The sequence below is a fragment of the Tupaia chinensis genome, unplaced genomic scaffold (genome assembly GCF_000334495.1).
Source record: "Tupaia chinensis unplaced genomic scaffold, TupChi_1.0 Scaffold000258_1, whole genome shotgun sequence".
NCBI classification, from domain to species: Eukaryota; Metazoa; Chordata; class Mammalia; order Scandentia; family Tupaiidae; genus Tupaia; species Tupaia belangeri.
In genome coordinates, this window is record NW_006159738.1 from 1,783,816 (window position 1) to 1,793,260 (window position 9,445).

Genomic DNA, 9,445 nt, shown 5'->3' on the forward strand with positions numbered 1-9,445 from the left:
CTTTGTGTGTGTGTGTGGGGGGGGTGTCTGGTCTAATTAAAATAAAATGAATGCATAAATAAAATTAAATTTTCCAATCAACCAATCAATAAATAAAAAGTAATCAGTAGCAGGGCCAATGGTGGTTAAAGGGTACTGGACTCCCACATGGCCGACTGTGATTCAAGTCTGAGACCGGATGGCTTGCTTTCTCACTTTCCCTCCCTCTCTCTCTCACCCTGTTCCTCTCTAGTCAAATGGAAATAAATAAAGTTAAATCAATAAAAAATAATTCTTTAAGAAAAGTAATCAGTAGTGGGACCAGCAGTTGGCATAATGGCTATGTCACTGGACGCCCATGTCGTCTATCATGGTTCAAGTCACAGAACCCGGCACATGTGCGTGTAGGCCCAAGATCCCAAGAGGAGAATGGAGAAGGGATTGTGTCATGGCCATCCCCCTGGGGGGTGATTTCTCACTGTCTCTCTGTCTTTTTGGCGAGCGCACGCACCCTATAGGAAAAACCCTCCAAAGAAAAAAATCAGTAGCTTGACACCAATTTTCTCTTTCTTTCTTTCTTTTTTTTTCTTAAGAGAGAGATTTTTGCTATAGAGCAAGTACACTTGCTGGAGAGTCACAGAGAGACAGAGAGACAGAAAGCAAGAAATCACCCCCCAGGGGGATGGCCATGACACAATCCCTTCTCCATTCTCCTCTTGGGATCTTGGGCACACACACACACGTAAGCCCGGCATGAGTTTTAAGCCAGTGGGTTCAGAATTCCAACTGTGGTCAACTATGTGGGAGTCCAGCGATGTGACCATTTCACCGTCTGCTGGTCCCCTGACACCAATTTCTAAAATACATGTATTTATGTAGGTCCAAAAGTACACCAAAATGTCAGCACCAATTATCTCTGGGGGGGTGGTTTTTATTTTCTTCTTTATGTATATTTTCTAACTTCCAAAAATAAATCTCTATTGTCACAAATTGATGTGAGGCTTTTTAAAGGTTTTTTCTTTTTACTTTTTTTTTTTTTTAATTGCCAGAGAATGTGTGTGCTAGCTAGAGAAGAGAAACAGAGACAGGGAGAGGGAGAAAACACCTTCCAATTGCAATCCTGTCTCCATTTCTCCACCCCTTCGAGATTTGGGCATGTATGCACATGAGCCCAGCATGTTTTTTTCAAGCTGCTGGGGCCAGAATTTGAAGCTTATGACTACGTGGGATCAAACTCAACCATAGGTCATGGCGCCAGTCTTCAACCTCCAGTTTCTTTAGATCTTATTTTTATATTTTCCAAGACATCTATTTGTTTCCTTATCATAGGAGGTTGTTGCTTAGTAGGCGCAGAATCTCCTGTAATTAAAGTCTCCTGTTTATTAACTTTCCCCCTCCTTTTGTTGATGGCAGGTAGCTTTCTTACAGGGTCCTGGCTTTCCTTAATTGCTGCTGACTTCTGCTGGTCTGTAATCCTTTGTGTTTGATTCCTCCATTGCTGATTTGACTACAATGGAGAGTTTCTTCGAATGCTGGGACGGTGGAGGGCCCTCTGAGGTTCTGTTTCCCTGTGGTTAGTCTGAGTATGGGAGCCTCTTGCCCTCCAGAAGTCATGAGCTCCCTGCACGTCCACCCTGGGTCCATTCTGCACTCCCACTACTCAGCAGGAGGGCAGGCGGTGGTCATCGCCCTAGAGTCTCTGCAAGAATTTCCACGTTCCCTGAAAACCCCCGAGCCCTCCTCCTCCTTCCAGCCCTCGGCAGTGAGCTGGGTGGGCCTCCACGACTGGGCCCGCACGCAGGGAGTCCACTGTGGCCAGTGCGTGGTGCACCCCCTGTGCCTCATGTGCACAGGTGAGAGCGCTCTGGGGCAAATTGTTCATCTTTGGGAAAATGAATACCCATTTCATAGGATTGTTGTGAGGACTGAAGGGTTAATACAGTTGTACTAATACTCTGTCTCAGTGGCTTCCGGACCCACGGATTCAACAAACTAAAGAACAAAAATATTTGGGGAAGGGAACCAGCAGTTAGCATAATGGCTATGTCGCTGGATTCCCACGTAGTCGACCGCGGTTTGTGTCCCGGACCCGGTGGCTTAAAACTCACGCCGGGCGCGTGTGCGTGCGTGCCCAAGATCCCGAGAGGAGAATGGAGGAGAAGGGATTGCGGCGTGACCATCCCCCCTGGGGGGTGATTTCTCGCTTTCTGTCTCTATGTCTCTCTCTGTCTGTCTGGCGAACGCACGCGCCCTACAGTGAAAATCTCTCTCTCAAAAAAAAAAAAAAAATACTTGGGGAAAAACAAACCACACACACAATAGGGCCAGCCAGGTAGCACTGTGGTTAACGTCCCTGGATCCCACGTGGCTGACCGCACAATTCAGGTCCAGACAGGGTGGCTTGAAAATCACCCCAGCAGTGCGTGCATACCCCAAATCCAGAGAGAATGGAGAAGGACTGCAGCATGGCCATCCCCCTTGAGGGGTGGTTACTCACTTTCCCCTCTCTCTCTGTCTCCCTCCAGCAAATATATGTGCGTTATAGCAATCTTTTTTTAAAATTAAAAATAATACAATAAAGAAAGAATACATCAGGGCCAGCAGGTGGTGGAGCAGTTAAGTCAGTGGACTCCCACATGCCCAATCACTGTTTGAATTCTGAACCTGGTGGCTTCAAACTCACGCGGGGCACATGTGTGTGCATGCCCAAGATCCTGGGGTGATTTCTCACTCTTTTGTCTCTCTCTCTCTCTCTCTCTGGCAGGTGCATGTGCCCTAAGACAAAAACCCTCTAAAAAAAATAATAAAATAATACATCTTGAAAGCAATCCTAAGAATGCCAAGGGATGATCAACGGGTGTTTAAACTACTTTAAAGACTGCCTGGCACAGCGTATGTGACGCTACATTTGCTATTATTATTTTTGTTTTGTCTTATTGAGGTATAATTTAAAAAGTTCTCTCCTTTTAGTGTATTAGGATTTCTTTTCTGATAACCAGAGAGAGAGAGAGCACCCCCCAATGGGGCTGGTTATGCCACAACCCTTTGCCTTCCATCAGGATCTTGGACACGCATGACATGTGCTCAGCGTCTTTTTCAAGCCACTGGAGCTGGGATTCAAACCATGGATGGTTGACATGTGGGATTCAGCTTCTTCCACACAGGGCTTAACTGCTTCCTACAGGCCTGGCTCCAGTTCCTTGGCAAACATATACGGTCAAGTGACCACCACCACAATCAAGGTACACTTTCTACAGCAACCCCACCCCCAATTCCTTCTCGCCCTTTGCCATCAGCCCCTCCCTCCACCACAGCCCCTGGCAACTATTGATCTTTCTTCTCCCTGTTGTTTTGCCTTTTTCAGAATGTCAGATGGAATCATTCAAAAAGCCGCCTTGAGGCTTATTTTTACAAAAAGAATTATTAATTCATTTATTTTAATTTGACCAGAGAGAGGGGGAAAGTGAGAAAGTAAGCCACCAGGTCCAGGACTTGAACCATGGTCAGCCATGTGGGAGCATCCAGTGCCTTAACCACTATACCACCTGCTGGCCCCTGTCTTGCTCTTTCACGGAGCATAATGCATGTGAGGTCTCCGCCTGTCGCTGAGCATGTGAGTAGTATTCTATTTCCGTTTGTTTGCCCAGTCACCAGCTGAAGGACATCTTCGTTTTTGATGACTATAAAGACGCTATGCCGCTCACATTTGACTTTCACACTTTTCTGCTCCTGGTCCTCTCCTGGGGAGAGGACTGCTGGGTCATCCGGTGAGCTTCCGTGTAGCTTCACGAGAACCCGCCAGATGGCCGCGCCAGCTTCCGTGCCCAGGGCACAGGGCGGTTCTGCAGCTCTGCACCTCACCAGCTGTCGGTCAGGTCCATCTTCTTAGCCAGCTTGCTGGGCACGTAAGTTAGCTCATTGTGTTTTGTATTTTTGCCAGTGGGTGATCACCAGAGACAAAGAGATAGAAAGACTGCCTGGCACAGCGTATGTGACGCTACATTTGCTATTATTATTTTTGTTTTGTCTTATTGAGGTATAATTTAAAAAGTTCTCTCCTTTTAGTGTATTAGGATTTCTTTTCTGATAACCAGAGAGAGAGAGAGCACCCCCCAATGGGGCTGGTTATGCCACAACCCTTTGCCTTCCATCAGGATCTTGGACACGCATGACATGTGCTCAGCGTCTTTTTCAAGCCACTGGAGCTGGGATTCAAACCATGGATGGTTGACATGTGGGATTCAGCTTCTTCCACACAGGGCTTAACTGCTTCCTACAGGCCTGGCTCCAGTTCCTTGGCAAACATATACGGTCAAGTGACCACCACCACAATCAAGGTACACTTTCTACAGCAACCCCACCCCCAATTCCTTCTCGCCCTTTGCCATCAGCCCCTCCCTCCACCACAGCCCCTGGCAACTATTGATCTTTCTTCTCCCTGTTGTTTTGCCTTTTTCAGAATGTCAGATGGAATCATTCAAAAAGCCGCCTTGAGGCTTATTTTTACAAAAAGAATTATTAATTCATTTATTTTAATTTGACCAGAGAGAGGGGGAAAGTGAGAAAGTAAGCCACCAGGTCCAGGACTTGAACCATGGTCAGCCATGTGGGAGCATCCAGTGCCTTAACCACTATACCACCTGCTGGCCCCTGTCTTGCTCTTTCACGGAGCATAATGCATGTGAGGTCTCCGCCTGTCGCTGAGCATGTGAGTAGTATTCTATTTCCGTTTGTTTGCCCAGTCACCAGCTGAAGGACATCTTCGTTTTTGATGACTATAAAGACGCTATGCCGCTCACATTTGACTTTCACACTTTTCTGCTCCTGGTCCTCTCCTGGGGAGAGGACTGCTGGGTCATCCGGTGAGCTTCCGTGTAGCTTCACGAGAACCCGCCAGATGGCCGCGCCAGCTTCCGTGCCCAGGGCACAGGGCGGTTCTGCAGCTCTGCACCTCACCAGCTGTCGGTCAGGTCCATCTTCTTAGCCAGCTTGCTGGGCACGTAAGTTAGCTCATTGTGTTTTGTATTTTTGCCAGTGGGTGATCACCAGAGACAAAGAGATAGAGACAGAGGGAGAGGGAGAAGGCAACCCCCAGTGGGGCATGGTCATATCACAATTTCTTCTCCATGTCTCTAGCTGGTTGGAGATTTAGGGCATACATACTCCCTACCCCGTTTGTGTTTTCTGACCTTCCAGGGCTGGGATTTGAACCACATGGTTATCCATGTGGGATCAAGCTATCTTAACCAACAGGCCACAGAGCCAGCCTGAGAGTTCTTTATATATTCTGGCAATGAGTTGTTTTTAATTTTTTTTTAAGAGAGGTTTTTGCTATAAGGCATGTGTGCTCGCTCGCCAGAGAGACAGAAAGTGAGAAATCTCCTCCCCCCCCAGGAGATGGCCACATCACAATCCCTTTTCCTCCATTCTCCTCTCAGGCTTGTGGGCATGCATACACGCACACCAGGCATGAGTTTTAAGTCATCAGGTTCGGGATTTGACTACGTGGGAGTCCAGGAATGTAACCATTACACCATCTGCTGGTCCCACTGGCAGGAGTCTTCTATCAGATGTGCGCTTTACAAAGAACGCAGCTCTGTGGCCCAGTTTTTCTTCTCTTAACAGCATCTAAGGAGAGTAGAGTTTTTCTTCTTTTAACAGCATCTTGCTTTGTAGAGGTTTTTGCATTTAGGGCATGTGCACTCACTGGTGAGAGACAGAGACAGTGAGAGAGAAAGAGAGAAACCACCCCCAAGGGGGGATGGCCACACCATAATCCCCTCTCCTCCATTCTCTTCCCAGGATCTTGGGTGCACACACACACACACACACACACACACACACGCACAGTGTGAGTTGAAGGTCTGGGGCATGGATTGCTGCTGGTTATGTGGGATTCCAGTGACATAACTGCTACACTATCTGCTGGCCCCTAAAAAACATTCTTTAATTGCCGAAAGTGTGTGTGCTCACCAGAGAGCAGAAAAAGCACCCCCTGATGGGGCGTAGTCATGCTGCAATCACTTCTCCATCCTGTTGGACCGGCCATGTGGGATCTGGCTCCCTTAGCCACAAGGCTATGGGCCAGCCCCGCAAGTTTTAATTTTTTGCTTTTAATTTGCTAGATAATGCATGTGCTCACCAGAGGGGGAGGAAGCTACGGAGAGGGAGAGAGAGAGAAAGCACTCCCCATGGGGGATGGTCATGCTATAATCCCTTCTCCTACATTCTTCTCTTAGGGTTTTGGGCATGCCTGCATACATGCCTAGCGTGTCATTCAAGCTATGTGGTCCAGGACTGAAACCACACCATCAGCCACGTGACATCCAGCTGTCTTGACCACCATGACACCAGCTGGCTGGCCCAGAAGTTTGTTTTTGTTTTAGTTTTTTGCCACAGGGTGCATGCACTCACTGGAGAGAGACAGAGAGAGGCAAAGTGAGAAATCACCCCCTTGGAAGAACGCCATGCTGCAATCCCTTCTCCTTCATTCTCCTCTCAGGATTTTGGGCACACACACACATGCACTGGCATGAGTGTCAAGCCACCAAGTCCAGGACTCAAACCACAGCCAGCCATGTGGGAGGCCAGTGCCTTACCCACCATGCCACCTGCTGTCCCTATCATTTTTTCCTTTTACCATTAGTACACTGATATCATGGCTGTCAATAAAGCTTTGTACAGTCCCAGGTCACAGAGATTTTTCTATGTTTTCCTTTATGTTTAGTATTGCGTGTTACATTTTGGTCTATGATCCATCTTGAGTGCATTCTGTGATAGAGTGCAAGGCAGTTTTTGCACACAGGTGTCCAATTATTCCAGCATCGTTCGTTGAATATTCGCAACGATGACAAACACCGCCAGTACTCTCGGGGTTGTTGGGAGGAGGGAGTCGGCCAGGGGACATATTGGTCCCATCTTGCAATCAAGCTGGCTGTCAGAGAGCCCCTCGAACCTCACAGCTGGAGTGCGTTGCAGCTCTCTGCAGGCAGAACTGCTTTCTGTTCTCTTTACCTCTTCTCTCTTCCCCAAAACTCCTTTATAAAACAAGCCAAGAAAAGGCAGGGGTGGCCTCGCGGTCTGGCAACATCCCTTTGAAAATAAACAAGTGCAGAAACTGAAAGGCAGTGGCTACCTCTGGGGACTACTCGAGGAAGAGTTCAGGGCCGGTGCATCCGCTGCGCGTGGCTCTCCTGCCCTAGCCAGCCGGCCAGCCGGCAGGTCGGATACGGAGAAACCAAACAGGATCCCGATTGCTTCAGGGAGCTTGCCTCCGGCCGGCGAGACCTGCAACAAATTTGCAGCGGATGTTTCGTGGTGGCGGTGGGGAGCGGAAGAGTCATGTGGCTAAACAGCTCTACCCGGTCTGCACGGCCTCCCTTGTCCTGGTCTCTGCACAATGCTGGAAGACGAGAAGGGCAGGATGGGTACCCCTGCCTTCCAGACAGGGAAACTGAGGCACAGGAGAGATGGAGGAGTCTGGTTTGAGGGTTTTTTGACAGCTTTATTGAGGCGTAATTTACATCCCATTAAATGCACCCGTTTTGAGTGTACAATGAGTTTCAATGTTTATTCAGTTGTGTAGTTATCCCCACAACCCAATTTTACAACATTCTCACCCAAAACCAATCCCTCACACCTCTTCGTAGTCATCCTGCTCTCAGCTCCAGGCAACCCAGGCTCTGCTTCCTGTTCTCATCGTTTTTTCTTTTTCTAGACATTTCAAGGAAACAGAACCATACGATGGTATGTAATCACGGTGGGATTTCTTTCTTTTCTCCCTAAAGAGTTATTTACTTTTATCCATAAGTATTATTATATTTTTTTAAAATTTTGTTCTGGGGCACATGCACTCACCAGAAAGAGAGAGAAAATGAGAACGCAAGCTGCCAGGTCCAGGACTCAAACCGTGAGGCCATGAGGGAGTTCAGCACCGTAACCACCACGCCACTCGCTGGCCCCCATAGTGGGATTTCAAGCAGAATCTAGAAGGAAACCAGAGCCAGAACAGAGAACTCTACTGAGGGTTCCCCTCCTGCTCCGTCACCTTTTTGGAATCACTGTCCTTCTTTTCCCTTCTATGAGAGAAAGAGACAGAAGATATCCCCAGTGGGGTCTTCATCCACTCTTAGTCTAGCCGGCCTGGATCAATTAAAGCAATTAAAAAGAAACTTGTTTTATTAAAAAATAAAAAAATTAGGGAACCAGCAGTTAGCGTAATGGCTATGTCGCTGGACTCCCACATAGTCGACCGCGGTTTGCGTCCCGGACCCGGTGGCTTAAAACTCACGCCGGGCATGTGTGTGTGCGTGCCCAAGATCCCGAGAGGAGAATGGAGGAGAAGGGACTGTGGTGTGACCATCCCCCCTGGGGGGTGATTTCTCACTTTCTGTCTCTATGTCTCTCTCTGTCCCTCTGGTGAGCACATGCGCCCTATAGCGAAAAACCTCTCCAAAAAAAAAAAAAAAAGAAAAAAAATTAAAAAGAGGAAAATGTTGTCTAGGCCAGGGGACCCATCCCTGGGCCAGTCCATGGCCTGTTTGGCACCTGCTGCCCCTACCCCACTCCACCCCCACTGTACTGGGAGCCGGGAATGAGCAGCAGGTGACCAAGGAGACTGAGTGAGGCCTCGGCCGTGTTTGTAGCCCCTCCCCATCGGCGGATCAGCGGTGGTACTGGATTCTCACGGGGGCATGAACCCTATCACTGTGTGATTACCTCACTGTATATTGCAAGGTGGTAGAAATGGGGAGCACAGTGGGTGTGCTGAGCTTGGGTCACCCTGGGACCAACTCTCCCTCCAGTGTGGGGGGACCATGTTTCACAAGGCTAGTTCCTGGTGCCAGGAAGGTGGGACCACTAGTCTAGGGCAAGGGTTGGCTGCTTTTTTCGGTGAAGGGCCTAAGTATTTTCGACCCAGGGGGCTGTACAGTCTGTTCTGATGATGCAGATCTCCTGTTGTACGGTAAAACCAACCAGGGAACTAGGTAAACAAAGGAGCGTGGCTGTCAATAAAACTTTATTAACAAAACCAGGTCGTGGGCCAGATCTGCACAGCCCTGGTCTAGTGGAAGAGGGGCTGAGTTCTGAAGCCTCCTTTACTGAGTCCCTACTGAGTCCTGTTCGGGATGTACTTCCCTGACCTGGGCAGAGCTTTCCGTACCATGTGAGGCTGCTTCCCTGCTCTAAACCACTCAGGGTTGCTGGAAGGTCAAATGAGCTCATCACCCAGGGAGTCCTGAGGGAGAAAGGAGCAGAATTCAGAGCCTCTTGAGGTTCTTTGATGCAAAGCAGATTGTTGTTTCTGCCAAGGTCTGGAGAGAAAGCCACTGACCTCAAGTCACCCAGTGCCTCCCAGGGCACCATCCCAGGGGCAGCCCCGAGGAGACCCACAGGCTTAGCACCAAGTCCTGGTCTCTGCCTTCCATTGGCCTTCTCCACAAGCTCGGCAGAGAACAATAGGGAA

General features: G+C 48.7%; 1 long non-coding RNA gene across 1 annotated transcript in view; it reads right to left on the minus strand.

Moving 5' to 3' along the window:
* Positions 1-7,486: 7,486 nt before the first annotated feature.
* LOC102485571 (uncharacterized) overlaps positions 7,487-9,445 on the minus strand; it is a 3,052-nt gene continuing 1,093 nt past the window's right edge. The window contains exons 3-4 of the long non-coding RNA XR_334656.2: positions 7,837-7,964; positions 7,487-7,692 (exon numbers count right to left, since the gene is read on the minus strand). This is a non-coding gene — a long non-coding RNA (uncharacterized LOC102485571). The remainder of the gene's footprint in view (positions 7,693-7,836; positions 7,965-9,445) is intronic.